Genomic DNA, 21134 nt, shown 5'->3' with positions numbered 1-21134 from the left:
CGAGGTGGGGCGCTAGCGGCACGTCTAGCCCAACCGGTTAAATGTATTACTCACGTCGGCGACAGAGAAGGAGAGGGGGGGGGGGGCTGTGTCGGTGGCACTGTATTATCCTCAAAGTGGGCAAAGAAGGTGTTTAGTTTGTCTGGAAGCAAGACGTCGGTGTCTGTGACGTGGCTGGTTTTCTTTTTGTAGTCCGTGATTTCCTGTAGACCCTGCCACATACGTCTCGTTTCTGAGCCGTTGAATTGCGATTCCACTTTATCCCTATACCGACATTTCGCTTGTTTGATTGCCTTGCGGAGCGAATAACTACACTGTTTATATTCGGCCATATTCCCAGTCGTCTTTCCATGGTTATAAGAGGTGGTTCGTGCTTTCAGTTTTGCGCGAATGCCGCCATCTATCCACAGTTTCTGGTTAGGGTAGGATTTACTCTAACCGGGCCCTAGTTTTCTCAGACCTGGACTACTGTCCAGTCATATGGTCAAGTGCCACAAAGACGGACATAGGCAAATTACAATTGGCCCAGAACAGAGCAGCACTGCTGGCCTTTAAATGTACACAGAGATCTAACATACATTTTTGTAATTTTTTTATTTATTTAACCTTAACTAGGCAAGTCAGTTAAGAACATATTCTTATTTACAATGACGGCCTACCAAAAGACGGTCTACCTGCGGGGCTGAGATTAAAAATAAGAAATAAATAACATATAAATATAGGACAAAACACACATCACGATAAGAGAGATAACACTACATAAAGAGAGACCTAAGACAACAACATAGCAACACATGACAACACAGCATGGTAGCAACACATCATAACAACAACATGGTAGCAACACAACATGGTAGTAGAACAAAACATGGTACAAACATTATTGGGCACAGACAACAGCACAAAGGGCAAGAAGGTAGAGACAACAATACATCACACAAAGCAACCACAACTGTCAGTAAGAGTGTCCATGATTGATAACATGCATGTTAATCTCTCCTGGCTCAAAGTAGAGGAGAGATTGACTTCAACACTACTTGTCTTTGTGAAAAGTATTGACATGTTGAAAACACAGAGCTGTCTGTTCAAACGACTAGCACACAGCTCTGACACCCATACATACCCCACAAGACATGCCACCAGGGGTCTCTTCACAGTCTAGAACAGACTCCAGGAAACGCACAGTACGACACAGAGCCATGACTACACGGAACTATATTCCACATCAAGTAATTCATGCAATCAGTAAAATCTGATTAAAAAAACAGATAAAACTATACCTTATGGAAAAACGCGGACTGTGAAGAGACACACACACAGGCACACACATACTCACACACACGCTAGCACAAGCACTCTACACACACATGCATTTTAATATTGCTGTATGGTGGTATTATACATGTTGTGATGTAGATATGAAGTGGTGTAATGATGCTCTGTTTTATTTTTTATTTTTGTGTGTGATGTGCCTTAATGTGTTTGGACCACAGGAAGAGTAGGTGCTGGCGATCAATAATACATGCAAATACATCCAGGGGGCCCCCGTTGATTTTTTTTGGTCACTCACACTCAGATGTTATATGAATATGGAGTCATGGCAAAATGTTTAGAATTACAGGAAATTAGCTTTAAAACTGCAAAAGTTTATTTCTACCTCATGGCAAAATGTGTAGAATTGCAGGAAATTAGCTTTAAAACTGCAAAAGTTTATTTCTACCTCATGGCAAAATGTGTAGAATTGCAGGAAATTAGCTTTAAAACTGCAAAAGTTTATTTCTACCTCATGGCAAAATGTTTAGAATTGCAGTTTATTACATTTGAAACTGCAACATTTTCTCTCCGCCCCATGGTAAAATGAGTAGATTTGCATGGGGGTGGGGGCAGATATTTGATCAAGTCAAGAGTTGACCAGAGAGGACATATGAATTAAAAAATAATTCCCTAGTTATGTCGCGATCACTGCTTATTTATCTTAGGACCATGACCTAACAAACGTTTTTTTTGTTGTTGCCGAGATCCGAAGATAAATTTTCTTGTGAACACGAAATAACAAAAGTTGTTTTGTCGAGATCGCGAGATAAACTCTTTAAAATAGGAATGGACGTATTGATTGACAGCAGTGTCATAGTGCACCAGAGGTAGTAAGACCGCAAAGATCTAAGAGTTTCTTCACACTTACCGTCGGCTACATTTATTACTCAAATGTAATCTTGTGTGCTTCCTACGTCTCAACCGCTACCTTCGGAGGTAGCGCACGACACTCGCCCGACAGTTGCCCCCGTTGAAGCAGGGCATTGTAAATAGAATTGTCTCGTTGAGCCAACACTCCTATAGTATAAATGGTAATAGCAGAGTGATGTTTTTTAAACAGCTGAAATGCATAGACATATTTCCCATTATTTTACACTTGTTTTTAGACTTGGTTTTTACCTGAAATTGCAGTAACAGGCTGTTACACTCTGAAATTGTTACAGTAGTTGCCGGCTGCCAGGTAAAACTATGGAAGCCGATCCCCACCACCAAACACATGCCAAATGTAGATCATTCAAATAGGACATGTTTTCTCATTTGTAACATTGCGTGATGATTTGTATGCAGGATTGCGTCGCGTAGGACCGAAGCATAGACTAATTGTGTAAGTTGACAGATCCTGAGGCCTTTTTAAAATATATATTTTGGTGGCGGGTTCAGGCTTCTACATATAAAACAGTTAGTCGCAGTGAATTCACTTATACCCTCCTTCTCGGTCGCAATTTGCTTTTACCACATTTGCATGATACTGACAGAAGTGAAGCCTGGTTTAATGTAATGTTTTACGGTACTTTTATATTAGTGTGAGAATCGTTCATTTTTGATAGGCTAACATGTTGTTAGCAACTCTGTGCTTTTTTTCGTCAAGCCAAAATGTAATGAGCGTAGCCTACAGATGACAAAATAAAATCCTTTATTGTCTGCACATGCTTGTGAATTGTTGCATTATTGAAGAGTGTAATATGGTTTCGAAGAAAATCTTCTGTCATTGTTGAGTAGTTTGTGCTTATTGGCTAGTGGCTACTGTGATATTATTGGTCAATTGAGCTGTGGATCAAGAATGTTGCCAGCCACAAGGAAAGGTAAGGCAAAGATGTCATTTGAATTTAAAAGTCGAATCTCTTTTGGCACTCCGCTCCTCAGACTCTCTTTCATATCTCTTAGTGGGAATGGGGCCCAAGACCTTTGATTAGAGCACATCTGTTGTACAGTGCATTGGGAAAGTACTCAGACCCCTTTACATTTTCCCACATTTTGTTACGTTACAGCCTTATTCTAAAATTGATTAAACTGTTTTATTTTCCACAACAATCTACACACAATGCCCCATAATGACAGAGCAAAAACAGGTTTGTAGAAATTTTAGCAAATGTATTAAAAGTAAAAAATGAAATCACATTTACATAACTATTCAGACCCTTTACTCAGTACTTTGTTGAAGCACCTTTGGAAGCAATTACAGTCTTAAGTGTTCTTGGGTATGAAGCTACAAGTTTGGCACGCCTGTATTTGGGGAGTTTCTCCCATTCTTCTCTGCAGATCCTCTCAAGTTCTGTCAGGTTGTATGGGGAGCATCACTGAACAGCTATTTTCAGGTCTCTCCAGATATGTTCGATCGGGTTCAAGTCCGTCTCTGGCTGGACCACTCAAGGACATTCAGAGACTTGTCCCAAAGCCACTCCTGCATTGTCTTGGCTGTGTGCTTAGGGTCATTGTCCTGTTGGGAGGTGAACCTTTGCCACAGTCTGAGGTCCTGAGCACTGTAGAGCAGACGTGACACTTGGCATTCAGGCCAAAGAGTTAAATCTTAGTTTCGTTAGACCAGAGAATCTTGTTTCTCATGGTCTGAAAGTCAATTAGGTGCCTTTTGGCAAACTCCAAGTGGGCTGTCACGTGCCTTTTACTGAGGAGTGGCTTCCGTCTGGCCACTCTACCATAAAGGCCTGATTGGTGGAGTGCTGCAGAGATGGTTGTCCTTCTGGAAGGTTCTCCCATCTCCACAGAGGAACCCTGGAACTCTGTCATAGTGACATTTGGGTTCTTGGTCAACTCCCTGACCAAGGCCCTTCTCCCCCGATTGCTCAGTTTTGCCTTGCGGACAGCTCTAGGAAGACTCTTGGTGGTTCCAAACTGCTTCCATTTAAGAATGATGGAGTCCACTATGTTCTTGGGAACCTTCAATGCTGCAGAAACCCTGTCTCGGAGCTCTTTGGACAATTCCTTCAACCTCATGGCTTGGTTTTGGTTCTGACATGCACTGTCAACTGTGGGACCTTATATAGACAGGTGTGTGCCTTTTCAAATCATGTCCAATCAATTGAATTTACCACAGGTGGACGCCAATCAAGTTGTAGAAACATTTCAAGGTTGATCAATGGAAACAGGATGGAATTGAGCTCAAATTTGAGTCTCATAGCAAAGGGTCTGAATACTTATGTAAATAAGTGATTTCATTTTTTTTCTTCTAAAATTCAAAAAACCTGTTTTCACTTTGTCATTATGGGGTGTTGAGTGTAGATTGATGAGGAAAACAAATCATTTAATACATTTTAGAAAAGTAACGTACCAAAATGTAAAAAAAAGTCAAGTGGTCTGAATAACTCCCGAATGCACTGTATGTAGCCTATAGGCCTGGGCTTTATCAAAGCTCCAGCAATAAAAAGGCAAATAATGGCAAACTGAGGAATGACAAATTCCAAACAAACTGCACGTTACAGTATGTGTCTAGTCTGTGTGATCATTCTTATAACTAGATGAATGACGAAGCGGTCCTTCAGCACCCAAACATTTTGCCCACCATTTGTGGCTGAAATGAAACATTTACTGTAGCCTACATTAAACGTTGGAGTATTTAGAAACCTTGACTTGTGATTAAATTCACCTGTTTTACTAGTTGTATTTTTCTGTACTACTTGTCAATTACTGTTTGTGACTGTGTTTTTGCTGCTATTGACAGGCCAACCTTCCTGTTAAAGCTAATACGAGATTAAAGTAAACTTTTATTGGTAGTCTGGTAAACTTCCATTGGTAGTCTACAGCCACAGACATCAATATGAACTTTTCTTGCACTGAACATTCCACATTCAATCCATTTAAAATATCGTACCAGTCAAAAGTTTGGACACCTACTTATTCAAGGGTTATTCTTTATTTTTACTATTTTCTACATTGTAGAATAATAGTGAAGACATCAAAACTATGAAGTAACACATATGGAATCATGTAGGAACCCAAATATATTTAATATTTGAGATTCTTCAAAGTAGCCACCCTTTGCCTTGATGACAGCTTTGCACACTCTTGGCATTCTCTCAACCAGCTTCATGAGGTAGTCATCTGGAATGCATTTCAATGAACAGGTGTGCCTTGTTAAAAGTTAATTTGTGGAATTTCTTTCCTTCTTAATGCATTTGAGCCAATCAGTTGTGTTGTGACAAGGTAGGGCTGGTATACAGAAGATAGCCCTATTTGGTAAAAGACCAAGTCCATATTATGGCAAGAACATCATTACTTTAAGACATGAAGGTCAGTCAATGCGGAACGTTTCAAGAACTTTGAACGTTTCTTCAAGTGCAGTCGCAAAAACCATCAAGCTCTATGATGAAACTGGCTCTCATGAGGACCGCCACAGGAAAGGACGACCCAGAGTTACCTCTGCTGTAGAGCATAAGTTCATTACAGTTACCAGTCTCAGAAATTGCAGCCCAAATAAATGCTTCACAGAGTTCAAAATGTATTAAATTGATGTATTTTGTCACTGGTCTGCACACAATACCACATAACGTCAAAGTGGAATTATGTCCAACGTTTTTTGGGACTAATTAATTAAACATTGAAAGATTAAATGTCTTGAGTCAATAGGTATTCAACCCCTTTGTTATGGCAAAGCTAAATAAGGAGTAAAAATGTGCTTAACAAGTTACATAATAAGTTGCATGGACTCAATAATAGTGTTTAACATGATTTTTGAATGACTGCGTCATCTTTGTAACCCACACATACAATTATATGTAAGGTCCCACCAGTCAAACAGTGAATTTCAAACACAGATTCAACCACAAAGGCCTGGGAGGGTTTCCAATGCCTCGCAAAGAAGGGCACCTATTGGTAGATGGGAAGGAAGGAAACCACTCGGGGATTTCACCATGAGGCCAGTGGTGATTTTAAAACAGTTACAGAGTGTAATTGTTACAGCGTGCAGCGTGGTAGGCGAACATCTTACTTTTATTAAAATTAACACCGAAAAACAACAAAATACAAAACGAACGTAAAGTTCTGCAGGCTACACAGCAAAATAAAGATCCCACAAACTAAGGTGGAAAAAAGGCTGCCTAAGTATGATCCCCAATCAGAGACAACGATAGACAGCTGCCTCTGATTGGGGACCATACCGGGCCAAACAAAGAAATAGGAAAACTAGATTGGCCACCCTAGTCACACCCTGACCTACCCAAAATAGAGAATTAAAAGGATCTCTAAGGTCAGGGCGTGAGAGTAATGGCCTTGATAGCAGAAAACTGAGGATGGATCAACAACATTGTAGTTACTTCGCAATACTAACCTAATTGACAGAGTGAAAAGAAGGATGCTTGTATACAATAAAACATATTCCAAAACATGCATCCTGTTTGTAACAAGGCACTAAAGTAATACTGCAAAAAATGTGGCAAAGCAATTAACTTTTTGTCCTGAATACAAAGTGTTATGTTTTGGGAAAATCCAATACAACACAATACTGAGTACCACTCTCCATATTTTCAACTATAATGGTGGCTGCATCATGTTATGGGTATGCTTGTAATTATTAAGAACTCAGGGGTTTTTCTGGAGAAAAAATAAACTGAATGGAGCTGAGCACAGACAAAATCCTAGAGGAAAACCTGGTTCAGTCTGCTTTCCACCAGAAACTGGGAGATTAATTCACCTTTCAGCAGGACAATAACCTAAAACACAAGGCCATATCTACACTTGCGACAGTGAATGTTCCTGAGTTGCCAAGTTACAGTTTTGACTTAAATCTGCTGGAAAATCTATGGCAAGACTTGAAAATGGTTGTCTGATCGACAACCAATTTGACAGAGCTTGAAGAATTTTGAAAAGAATAATGGGCAAATATTGCGCAATCCAGCTATGGAAAGCTCTTAGAGACTTGTCTAGAAAGACTCAGCTGTAATCGCTGCCAAAGGTGCTTCTACAAAGTAATGACTCAGGGGAGTGAATACTTATGTAGATGAAATATTTCTGTATTTCATTTTCAATACATATGCAAACATTTCTAAAACATGTTTTCACTTTGTCATTATGGGATATTGTTTGTCGATGGGTGAGATTTTTTATTTTAACCCGTTTTGAATTCAGGCTGTGTACACAACAAAATATAGAATAAGAATAATCAAGGGGTATGAATACTTTCTAAAATATGATTGTATTTATGGAGCCAGAACTGGAAGCCATCTATAACTGACAGATATGTGTTCATCCCTAATAAAAATGACTTTGGGCTCTGCTGCCACAGCCATACTGTCAATCTATCATCAATATGTCTACTCCTATTGATAGTTTATCTCATGATCTCGTCCAAAAAACTTTTGTTACGTTGGGAGCACCAGAAAAGTATCTTGTGATCTTGACAAAACAACTTTCATGTCGTGATCATAAATTTAAAAAAAAAAAATGATTTGGATTAATTTATTCAAACGTCCTCTCTGGACTTACTTAGAATCATCCAGGTCTAGATTCACTTAGTAAAACAAGCTTTTCAGACCAATTAACCAGACCCAGACTAAGCCTTCTCTTAGTTTTAAGTTAAGCAACACTATTGAAATGGTATTGATATTTTGATTCCAAAAATCTAAATGGTAAATTCTGTAGTCCACATGTAAATCATCTTAGGTTATATACTAGCAAAAGTATTATTCAAACTATGTTCATGTTTACCAAAATGTTCATTATTTACTCAAATCCCACAATGGTTAATCCTACTTATCCTGTAGTCTTTATGGCATCAGGGACAACTGGTCCAGAGAGCTCTCTGTGTAAATGGCAGGCAGGCTGAACAAATACTGAATTAATATAGGATTCTGTCTGAAAATAGTTACAAATGACTGAGAACAGTAAACGTCAACATTATGTACATCAGCATCAAAAGGCAGACATAATTGTGAACAGGATACATAGTTAAAATGCATTAATGTTCCTTTCTTTCAAGATGAATTAAATAAAGGTGTTTTTTTTCTTATTTTTATTACTGTAGATTTCTGGTATTTTTGTATTTAGTTTGAACTGTTGTACTATAAGTTCAGTCGCCTCCAATACAGTTTTGTCTTTCTCCGAAAGATCAACCTGGACTCAGGGGAAGACGTAACATAGTACATGTAAATCCTGGACCTTCCAATTAGTATGATATGTTACGTTTTGTATGGTATGTATTCATTTGTGGATGTCCATCATTCATTTTCTGTGATATGTTACGTATTGCAATTCGTACACTAGGTTAAGAATTGCAATTTGTACAATATGTTACGACTTTGCAAAACGTATGATACGGTACAAATTACAAACGTTAGCCAGGTGGCTAACACTAATGCTAGCTAGGTGGCTAATGTAGGCTATGGGTTAGGGGTTAGGGTTAAGGTAACATATCAAACTAATTACAGTGTTCCGGATTTACGTTTACTATGGATTTACATTTACAATGTTAAATCTAGTCTAGTCTATGAGATCAAGCTGGAAAGACATGCAGATTATCAGAGATATGGAGACTATCCTGCTAGCATACAGTCACTGCTCTGCCTGTCCTTTCCACCCGCCTTGCTCTGCTTGCTCCACTCGCCCGCTTATGTTGAATTTTTACCTTGAAGCTGAATGTCTAGAATGAACATTATGCTGCATTACATAAATTTAAGCCAGTGGACTTGGTACAGTAATAGTAAATCGGTCTACAGGCCATATTCCCAGATTGTTGCCGCGATCACAATCATTTGAAGGCAGACATGGATGGAGTGGGGCTTGGGTATGAGGAGGGGGGAAGAGGAAATGGGAGAAATAGAAGAGAAACTAGGGAGGAAAATAGGAGAGGAGGTTGTGTGAGAACTGGCAGGAGTCTGGAAGGAAGCAGGAGCCTACAAGCAGTTTGAGGCAACAGTGCGGTCTATCAGTGGAGAGTGGTACTGCACCTCCTCTCTCATTGTGGTACAACTATACTGAAGACAAAAATAAAGGAAACATGCAACATTTTAAAAGATTTTACTGAGTTACAGTTCACAGGGGGAAATCAGTCAATTGAAATAAATTAATTTGGCCCTAATCTATGGATTTCACATTACTGGGCAGGGGCGCAGCCATGGGTGGGCCTGGGAGGGCATAGGCCCACTCACTAAGGAGCCAGGTCCACCCACTGGGGAGCCAGGGCCAGCCAATCGGCATTCGTTTTTCCTCACAAAAGGGCTTTATTACAGACAGTAATACTCCTGAGCACCCCCGCTCCTCCTCCTCAGACGATCCCGCAGGTGAAGAAGCTGGATGTGGAGGTCCTGGACTGGCGTGATTACACGTGGTCTGCGGATTTGAGGCCGGCTGGATGTACTTCCAAACTCTCTAAAATGGCGTTGGAAGCGGCTTATGGTAGAGAAATGAACATTCAATTCTCTGGCAACAGCTCTGTTTGACATTTTCTGCAGTCAGCATGTCAATTTCATGCTCGCTCAAAACTTGTGTGACAAAATTGCACATTTTAGAGTGGCCTTTTTTTGTCCCAGCACAAGGTGCATCTGTGGAATGATCGTGCTGTTTAATCCGTTTCTTGATGTACCACACCTGTCAGTCAGGTGGATGGATTATCTTGGTAAAGGACAAATGCTCACTAACAGGGATGTTAACAAATGTGTGCACACAATTTGAGAGAAATAAGCTTTTGGAAAATTATGGAACATTTCTGTGATCTTTGATTTCAGTTCATGAAAAATGGGGCCAACACTTAAATGTTGCATTTATATTTTTGTCCAGTATAGCTGCTCACTAATGAGAAACACTGGTGAGAATAAATCAATTGCGCTGCAATAGAGAGAAGTATGTCCTGACTTCCATTTCTATTTTCAAGGTTTTGAGTCAGCACTTCAAATTGACAGGTGTGTGTTTTGTATTTATTTAATCCTCAGAGAGGCAGAGTTTTATTGTGCCAATTTCACATTTACAACATTTTAGGATAACAAATCATAATAAAAAGGATTTGGTAAAACGTCAATGCTATTGAAATTACAGCTTGCTTTAAGCCAATAAGCTAATACTGCATCATTTTCTTTGGATGAGCACATTTTCAGTGTCATTCTCTCTCTCTCTCTCTCCTCTTTTTCTGTCTGTCTCACTCTCTGTCTCACTCTCTGACTCACTCTCTGTCTCACTCTCTGTCTCACTCTCTGACTGTCTGGTTGTATAAGTGCTGTCAGATCAAGTAAAAGCTGTATAGAGGGAGTCAGTCACTCGGGGGGTGTTCTCTGACACCATGACATCATAGCGAGGGGGTATCCTCCATGATGCTTCATTGAGAGGTCCAGTCAGTGTTGTAGGTAAAGATGACCCCCAGCATCCCTTTGTCATCCTGTTTCCCTCTCTCTCCCCCCTTAATCCCATCCACTCACATCTTTCAGCCATGTGACCCCGCACACTCAGCCTCATTTTCCCAAGAGGTGGCGAGTGTCCAAAAAGAAGGAAAACCTAAGTAAAAAGTCATGATGCGTATTGGGTTGGGTGTTCCCTCTTTCTACGTGTGATTGTGACCGTATGGCGGCCCTGACCTGCAGTGACGTATCTGGGACGTGGGTGGTGGGCGAGCTGTGTGGGTGGATCACGGCTGTGGCGGGACTGTCAGTATGGGTGATGGGGATCACGTGTGGAGAGGGAGGGATGGATGAAGCATCCCTGTCATCCCTCCTGTCATCCCTCCTTTCATCCTTTCCTCTCCTTGTTATTTTCATCCCTCCCTCTCCACTCATTGTCCCTCCCTTCTCCTTGTAGAATGCAGCGGGACAGGTAGGGTGTGGGTGGATTCGTGAGTCATGTTCAGGAAGTAGGGAAGCACTTTCTTCCTCATCCCCCCCCTCTCCTCATCCGTCTCCTTCCCCTGTCTCCTAATCTATCCCTCCATCCTTTCCAGGGTGGGGGGGAGTTGTAAGTAGTGAGTAATATTAGGGAGGCACTTTTTTTCCCTCTTCCTTTCTTCTTCCTCCATCCGTTTTGTAATGAAGAGCACTCTACATTGCTTTAGGGAGTTATATTCTCTCTCTCGCTCTCGCTCTCTCTCCTGGTGTGAGTGAGTGTCTCAGTATTTGTGCTGCCCCAGGGGACTGAGTGTCTGTGGTGTGATGTGACATGCTGGAAAGAACAGCCAGAGGTGTGTGTGTGTGTCACCAACATCTCAGAGTGTCTGCTGTCTGCAGCCTGACAGAAATACACGGACACATTCTGTCAGGAGGGAACCCCGCTGAGTAATGTGTGTGCGTAGTGGTGTTTACCAGCAGACGCCGTCCATCTGATTTGAATGACTCAGATATGAATATAAATGGAATGTTAATTCTTTTAATAAAATCACTTTGGTCATTTGAACAAGATTAGGTTTTCTGTTTAGTATATTTCCTCTCAAGCATATTATTCAAAATAACAGATGTTTTTTGATCTCATAATTTCATCTTTAATTATAAGTCACTTTAATGATGGGACTTTTTATACAGAAATGACATGACGTAGCTAGGTCTATTCAGACCCATTTTTAATTAAACCGAGTTCCTTTTTTCTTAACTGGAGAACTAGATATTTGAATATCTTTGATGTTCTTTTGACTGTATCAATGTATTTCCTGATGCAGATTTGGAATCATGGCGCTGGCAGCAGCCAGCCTGCATCTCTCTCAGCAGATAGCATTCTGTGTGTTCATTACGCTCGTCATTCATTTAAATGCTAATTGATTCTGAGGCACAAGGCTTTGAGAACAGAGGATCTAGCCCTCCTGGCCTGTTCTCCCTTGATTGTAGAGGATTTATGCACCTGCTGAAGCTGAGAGTGACACATATTGACAGAATAACCTTGTGTGTGTGTGTGTGTGTGTACGTGTGTACTTGCATTTTTTCGTTAAACATACCATTGATACTATTGACACACACACACACACACACACACACACACACACACACACACACACACACACACACACACACACACACACACACACACACACACACACACACACACACACACACACACACACACACACACACACACACACACACACCATCATTACATGGTGATTTGGGAAAATAGAGCATGGACAGCTAAATGATCCATGCCATGTTGCTAGGAGACTTGAGGGCTGGATGCTACAGATAAATGCTCGAATCCCTCCCTTGGCTGGGAGCAGAGAGAAAGTGGGGGGGGGGGGGGGAAATGGGGGTTTGAGGGGAGAGTGGGGGAGAGAGGGGGCTGGGAGCAGAGTTTGGGAGACAGAGAGAGAGGTAGGAGAGAGGGGACAGGAGCTAGAGGGGGAGAAGGAGGGGGGAGAGGCCATGTGACTGAGGAGGATTCATTCTCATTCATGGCAAATCTACAGTACTCACCCCTCCTCTCGTTTCTCCCCGGCCCTCTCTCTGTCTCACACTTTTGTCTGTCTTCCAAATCACTGCATTCTTTCATTCTCTCATCCTTCAATTCTGGACAACAGCTGATTTATTTTCGACACATTTTCTTGAGAGAAGAAGATAGTTGTAAGATGCCCCGATGTCAGTCTATCCTTTCAACTTAAGGAATATCTGATACAGTGAAAGCCAGACATATAAACTGCAGAAAAAGAGGAACACAGTGTAGTTGCCATGTAGCATCGTGAGTTAAATATATTTTCCAAGATGAGAATTTTCTCCACAATTCACTCTGTAATTTTTGTATTTGAATTGTGTATTTGAATAACATCTATAAATTGTTAGCAAATGTTGTTGTCCTTAATAAAGCTATAAAGGAGGTGTGGTACAGTTTGGCGATGGAACACAGACAGAGAAAGATAGACGAAGCAGGTGTCATGATTGAATAAGGTCGACGCAGAACTGTGATTGGTGGAGAGAGGGGGCAGGATGGGGGTATTGAGTAGATGGTAGAAGGGAAGAGACTAGGGGGTATAGGAGTTAGGGGGTTTCTTCCATCACCTCTCTAAACAAAGCAGCTGATTTCCATTCACCCACTGATTACAGTCATTTAGATCTGGCAGCAGGAGGTTAGAAATGTCGTTTTTGTGTCTGAGGTTTCAGTCGGCCTATTGTAGTAGGAGCAGGCTGCATTAGCCTGGGTATACCAGACAGAACATTTGACTTTGCTGAAATGGATTGTAAAATCATCTCGTACCAAGAAAAGGCCAGTCTCTGATGCAAATTTGACATTTCTTTGTATTGTAACTCCATTTTAGCCCGTATACTGCAGTTAGGCCAGAAATATTTTGTCTACTGGTAGTCTCGTGTGGCCATCCTTCCTAATCTCATCTCCTTGACTACTATTTCCAATGGTACGTGAGAAGCCAGGACTTCGAAGGCTATTGTATAGGCAATCCTGTGTAATCATTTACTAGAATAATCCAAGTTGATGAGCTAGTTAGTTGAAACGGGCATTCCAGGGGCTAATGCGTTGATTAATCAGAGGGCACACAGATCAGCCTTCCCCCTTCTCTTTTCCCTCCACCATTACAAGGTCCAACTATCATTTGATTAGGCCAGTCCAATCACACATAGGTTTTGTTGCTGTTGCTGTTAGTGGTGTGTGTGTGTGTGTGTGTGTGTGTGTGTGTGTGTGTGTGTGTGTGTGTGTGTGTGTGTGTGTGTGTGTGTGTGTGTGTGTGTGTGTGTGTGTGTGTGTGTGTGTGTGTGTGTGTGTGTGTGTGTGTTAGTAGAAACTGATGGACCTGCAAATTCAGTGTTGCATGAATGAATACAGTACAGTTGCCAATATTGTTTTTCACATACATTTTATTGACAAAAAAACAAAGGGCATTTCCATCTAAAAGGACCCATGAGCACCAACATGTGAAGTTTATAAGAGTCTCTAACTTTGAGAAATGAAGTCATATATCAATTTTTCAACCATTTTCCATTCTATTAATAAGGAATAAGCAAAGGTGTTGATTTGTAGTCAAACAGATGGAAAAAGGGGTCTTAGACAACATCTAACAGAAAGTCTTTAAAGGTATACATCAAAGCACAATACTGTTGAAGTAAAGACCCCTGCCAAGTAATATCAACACTTAGATTTTAGTGTTGGGAAATGATTTGCCTGCTGTAAGTTTAAGATTTGTGCCTTGTAATTCCGTTACCAAATACCTAATTTCAAACTTCTCTCCATCATGATAAGGGAGGATAATGACATTCACAGAAGTAATAAGTAATAAGTCAAGGTAGATAAGTAAAAGTAATAAGTAAAGGTAGACCTAGTTTGTGTTTTTACTGATATAAAGATGGTTTATGAATTATTAAATGATTAATACTCGTAATTCTGTTACCAAATTGGTAACAGAATTGCAGAAAAATCTGTAATGAAATTACTGCAATTGAATTGGCTACAATGGGAAATCATAGTCACAAACCGCAGTTGGGTCATCTGCTACTGTCCTCACTTCCACTGGCATATAACAGTTTTTTTCTCTTTCTGTTGTCTGGTGGTCAAAGCAAGAATATGAAAACAGTCTGGACAGCCCATTCCTCTCCCTCTCCTTCTCCCTCTCCCTCTCCCTCTCCCTCTCCCTCTCCCTCTCCCTCTCCCTCTCCTTCTCCCTCTCCCTCTCCCTCTCCCTCTCCTTCTCCGTCTCTCTGTCTCTGTCGCTCTCTCTCTCTTCAGTTAATATCACCTCTCCCGGCTCTTACTGACACCTACAATGACACCTAACACCTATCCTCTTTCCATTTACTGGAACAAGCATCCACACCCACTGAGCACCGACCGAAACCGGACATTCATGGACGTTGGAAAGTAGATGAAATTTGGTCCGTCTGCCCTGGCCAGACCGAATCTGAACCAATCATAGACGTCTATGTTTCACAAGATTGGACCGCATAGTACTGTACAGTAGAGCACAGTAGAGTACAGTACAGAAGAGTACAGCAAAGAAAAGTTAAGTACAGTACTGTACAGTACAGAACTGTACACGAGAGTAGAGTACAGTATAATGTACTGTATTATACTGTACTCTACTGTACCGTACTGAACATATTTACTTTACTAACCTCTACTCTACTGTGCTGTGCTGTACTCTACTGTGCTCTACTGTGTTGTCCAAACTTGTGGAACATAGATGTCTTTGATTGGTTCAGATTTGGTCTGGTCTGGACCAACCATATGTGGTCTTGTTTGGGGGAGGAGATCATTTCAACGATAGCCAGTGTGTAGAATAGTACCCAAATATGTAAAAAAAAAAAAAGGATATTGAATATTTCTACCTTTGTGTACCTATTCAGGATACATAATTCTGCATTTCTGTATAGTACAGATCAGGGACCCATGATGTAATTCCGTTACTGTAATGCCGTTACCGGGTGTAAATCCACTTCACCAACTGTAGTTCAATAACCCCCTCCAAAAAATGTCATAGCTGAAACCCCATTATTTTTGCAGACATCTTTGAATCTTAATTTCGAAGCAGATATTTAAAACCTCTTCAAATATAACTACATGTAATCTAAAATGTAATCTAAGTATTCCCCCCCAAATATGATTTATCACGAGAGGACCATAAACAATAACTAGCCATGCTGCACACTCCAAGAAAGGTTAAAATCTCACTTTTCTCGGATTTAAAAAATATGAATTGCTGAGGTATAGTCACTTTTGAGGACACAAGCTCAAGTACACAGTACAAATATGATTGCAATATTTCCTATCATACAAAACTGTATGATTAAGGCTTGAAATGGCTTATATGCGTTTCTAAATTATAAAACCAATAACTATAATATTTCACCTTTCCTTATAACTGTAAAATGATATATTTGTATGTTTAGTGTTAGATTTTTTGGGACATATTTCCTAAAGGTCTCTCTTGATCAAGACATCTACCCCCACCGGTGTGAATGTCACACAGAGCTTTAGCTTGACTTCCTGAACTTGTTAGGAACTCGCCTTTCATCTCATATTAATCTTGTCCATTAAGTTAATGGCTATAAATCAACCTATGAATGTGCTAAATTATCCTGGTACTAGGCCCTGGACCAGTGGAAGCAAAATAGACCCATAACATCAAAGATCCACCACCATATTTTACAGTAGGTATGGGGTTATTTTCTGCTCATGCATACTAATTTCGATGCCAAACCCACCACTGATGTGAGTGGCCAAACAGCTATATTTTCATGTCATTCAACAAATGTATACGCCTAGAGTTTGCTTATTCAGGAATGGTGACCCTTCCACGGGACGGTAGAGCTAACGTAGGCTAATGCGATTAGCATGAGGTTGTAAGTAACAAGAAAATTTCCCAGGACATAGACATATCTGATATTGGCAGAAAGCTTAAATTCTTGTTAATCTAACTGCACTGTCCAATTTACAGTAGCTATTGCAGTGAAAGAATACCATGCTATTGTTTGAGGAGAGTGCACAATTTTGAACATGAAAAGTTATTAATAAAGAAATTAGGCACATTTGGGCAGTCTTGATACAAAATGTTTAACGGAAACGCAATGGTTCATTGGATCAGTCTAAAACTTTGCACATACACTGACGCCATCTAGTGGCCAAAATCTAAATTGCACCTGGGCTGGAATAATGCGTTATGGCCTTCCTCTTGCATGGTTGTTTTTTTCCCAGATATCTTTTACCAGATATATTGTGTTATATTCTACTACATTCCTTTCACATTTCCATAAACTTCAAAGTGTTTCCTTTCAAATGGTACCAAGAATATGCATATCCTTGCTTCAGGGCCTGAGCTACAGGCAGTTAGATTTTCGTATGTCATTTTAGTTGAAAATTGAAAAAAAAGGGTCTAATCCTACTAACAGCATTGACACTTGGACTGGAACCAGTGCTTTGGTCAGGTTACATGAACATAGAGCTCCTAGAGCTCCCCTTACCTACAGTACCGTAAAATATATTATGGTGGTGGATATTTTAGCCCAAAAACCTGGAGTGTCAAAGACTATAACCCAAAGCACACATCAAAATCCACAAAGAAATGGTTAATTGGCCACAAAAATCAACATTTTGCAATGTCCATCTCAGATTCCGCACTTGAAACCTATTATAAACCTGTGGTTTGAATGGAAGAGGTCAGTCCATCAGCGCAGACGAAGGATATCAAGGATCTGGAACGATTCTGTATGGAGGAATGGTCTAAGATCCCTCCCAATGTGTTCTCCAACTCATAAAACGTTTTATAAAAAGGCTCAGTGCCGTTGTCCTCTCAAGGTGAGGTATTCAAAGGTATTGAAAACAGGGGTGTCAATCATTTGTACCCCCCTACCTTTTTAAGAAAAAAAAGAGAACTTGTTAGACAAAATCTCTTTCTCTGAGAAATTGCATTAGTATAAAATGATACAATTTACCCCCTTTTTTTTGCACACAATACAGCTCAGTATTTGAATGATTTATTTTACACAGTCATTTCTATCAAGAGTGTCAATACTGTCGGACCCCACTGTACACAACTACCACTGTAACCTACAGTAGGTCCAATGATTTTGTCAGCTGTAGACCTGAGAGCATTGCGGGTAGCATTTGACAGTAAGTAGACTATTACAAAAGCAAAGTCCATTCATTGAAGACATTCTCAAGACGCATCGACTCCGTTTTTTTTACCGTAAAATAACTGTTTCTATTTTTGTTATTTTCTTGTGCTACTTCTCATGTCGATCTCTTAGATGCTTGTCACACAAGTGCTCATCATATCATTTGCACTTTGCGCTACTTCTCATGTCGATCTCTTAGGTGCTTGTCACACAAGTGCTCATCATATCATTTGCATTACACTGTTTTAAGGCCTTGAATTACGTTAGGCCCCTAACGAAAGGACACAGAATTGGCCATTGAACAGTACGATATAGAGAGAACATGCATCCGTACTCCACATACAGTACATGTGACCCAGTTTATTGTTCAGTTGATTTTGTGTGCTTGTGTGTGTGTGTGTGCATGGAGTATGCAAGCGTGTACAGTATGTACACACACATTACATCCACACGTGTTCTGGCCTGGGCTGGGCTGTAATCTAGGGTGTAAAGTGTCACTAGTTCCCCTGAGAAAAACAGAGCTTTTAAAGGTGACCTAGTTCCACTGATTAACGTCAGCAGAAGGCCTGCTCCATCAGTGCTTCGCTTTGTGTGTGTGTTCCATCAGTGCTTTGTACTGGGGCAATGAACTGTGCCACGGACTCAGCCACAGCCCAATTGGGCTTGTGTAATGAAGCTCAAAACACAACCCCCCCCCCACACACACACACACACACACACTAGCCTTCTCTTTATCAAACAGAAGTAGTGACTCCTCTGTGGCTCTGTACAGAACAAGGATTTTCCGTGACTGAGATGAGATCTATACAGTTTGTTTGAGCGTGTGTGTGTTTGAGCATGCGTAAGCATTTTTAAACTGTGTGTGGCGGTGAATAATGTCTGAGAAGAGTAGCATATAAAGTGGGGTCCGAAATTATTAACACCATTGATAAAGATAGCTCAAAAAGGGAAATTATATTATTTTATACTAATACAATTGCTCAGAGAAAAATGTAGGGGTACAAATGATTGACACCCCTGTTTTCAATACCTCTGAATACCTCACCTTGCGAGGATAACAGCACCGAGCCTTTTTCTAAAATGTTTTATGAAATTGGAGAACACATTAGGAGGGATCTTAGACCATTCCTCCATACAGAATCCTTCCAGATCCTTGATATCCTTAATCTGCACTTATGGACTCCCCTCTTCCATTCAAACCAAAGGTTTTCAAAGGGTTTCAAGGGTGTAGACTGAGACGGCCATTGCAAAATGTTCCTTTTGTGGCAAATTAACCCTTTCTTTGTGGATGTTGATGTGTGAATGTTATTGTCTTGCTGGAAGATCCACTTCTGCCCAAATTCTATTCTGCTCATGCATTCTCATTTCGACGCCAAACCCACCACTTGTGTGCGTGGCCAAAGAGCTCTATTTTCATGTCATCTGACCAAAGCACCGGATACAATCCAAGTGCGAATGCCGTTTAGCAAACTCCAGACGTTTACATTTGTTGGATGACATGAAAATAAAGCTCTTTGGCCATGCACACCAGCGGTGAGTTTAGCGTTCAAATGAGAATGCATAAACAGAAGATAATCCCATACAGTGTCTTCAGAAAGTATTCAACCCCCTTGACTTTGTCATCATTCTATTGTGTTACAGCCTGAATTTAAAATTGATTCAATTGAGATTCATAATTTGTCACAACACACAATAACCTACAATGTCAGTGGAATTAGGTTTTTAGAATATTACTTTCACAAATTAATAAAAAATGAAAAGCTGAAATGTCTTGAGTAAGTAAGTAGTCAACCCCTTTGTTATGGCAAGCCTAAATAAGTTCAGGAGGACAAACTTGCTTTAAAAATCACATAAGTTGCATGGACTCACTCTGTGTGCATGATTTATGAATGACTACCTCATCTCTGTACCCCACACATACTGTAAGGTCCCTCAGTGAGTAGAGAATCTCCCCAGAAAGACCAGGGAGCAGGGCCGGCTCCGGGCATAAGCGACATAAACGGTCGCTTAGGGCCCCGGCCGCTGAGGGGGCCTCAACCAAAAAATATATATATTTTAGGAACTCAGTCGGGGTCTAAACTTACTGTTGAGAGTTAGAATAGTAGAATGCACAAGGTGTAAGTTCGACATTTGGTTGTGCTTCAGCAGTTTTCCTCTTGTTTTAGCAGTCACTGACAGTCGCTCAATTAGCCATGTCATCTAACAATTTTTAGATTGGTAAAAATCTTGATTAGGGCCCCCAAAATACCTGGGAGGTTGTCCAATGCCTTGCAAAGAAGGGCACCGATTGATAAATGGGTAAAATAAAAAAACACTGAATATTCCTTTGAGTATGGTGTTGTTAATTAGGCTTTGGATGGTGTATCAATACACCCAGTCACTACAAAGATACAGGTGTCCTTCCTAACTCAGTTGCCAGAGAGGAAGTAACCTGCTTTCACAATGAGGCCAATAGTCATTTTAAAACAGAGTTTAATGGCTGTGAAAGGAAAAAATGTAGGATGGATTGACAACTTTGTAGTCACTCCACAATACTAACCTAAATTACAAAGTGAAAAGAAGGAAGCCTGTACAAAACGAAAATATTCCAAAACATGCATCCTGTTTGCAAAAAGGCACTAAAGTCATACTGCAAAAAATGTGGCAAAGACATTAACATTTTGTCCTGAATACTGAGCATTATGTTTGGGTCAAATCCAAGACAACACATCACTGAGTACCACTCATATTTGCAAGCATTAGTGGTGGCTGCATCATGTTATGGGTATGCTTGTCATCGGCATGGACAAGATAATTATTTTTTGGATTAAAGAAAATGGAATAGAGCTAAGCACAGGTAAAATCCTAAAGGAGAACTTGGTTCAGTCTGCTTTCCAATAGACACTGGGAGACAAATGACAAGGCCAAATCTACAGTTTGGTTGCTTACCAAGTTGACATTGAATGTTCCTGAGTGGCCGTGCTTCAGTTTGGAATTAAATTTGCTTGAAAATCTATGGCTAGACATGCAAATGGTTATCTGGCAATGATCAACAACCAACTTGACAGAGGTTGAATCATTTTTTAAAGAATGATGGGCAAATGTTGTACAATCCAGGTGTGCAAAGCTCTTACACATGTGTAATTACCCAAAAAGACTCACATCTGTAATTGCTTCTAAAGGTGTTTCTAACTCAGGGGGTTGAATAATTATCTAATGAAGACATATTAGTTTTATTTCTCATAGATTTAAAAAATAATGTTAGAATTTTTCTTCCACTTTGACATGAGTATTTTGTGTAGATCATTTTTTTCAAATTAAATGAAATACATTTTAATTCCACTTTGTAACTCAACAAAATTTGGAAAAAGTCAAGGG

The sequence above is a fragment of the Salvelinus namaycush genome, chromosome 20, assembly GCF_016432855.1.
Source record: "Salvelinus namaycush isolate Seneca chromosome 20, SaNama_1.0, whole genome shotgun sequence".
NCBI lineage: Eukaryota > Metazoa > Chordata > Actinopteri > Salmoniformes > Salmonidae > Salvelinus > Salvelinus namaycush.
This window is presented reverse-complemented; position numbering follows the sequence as displayed.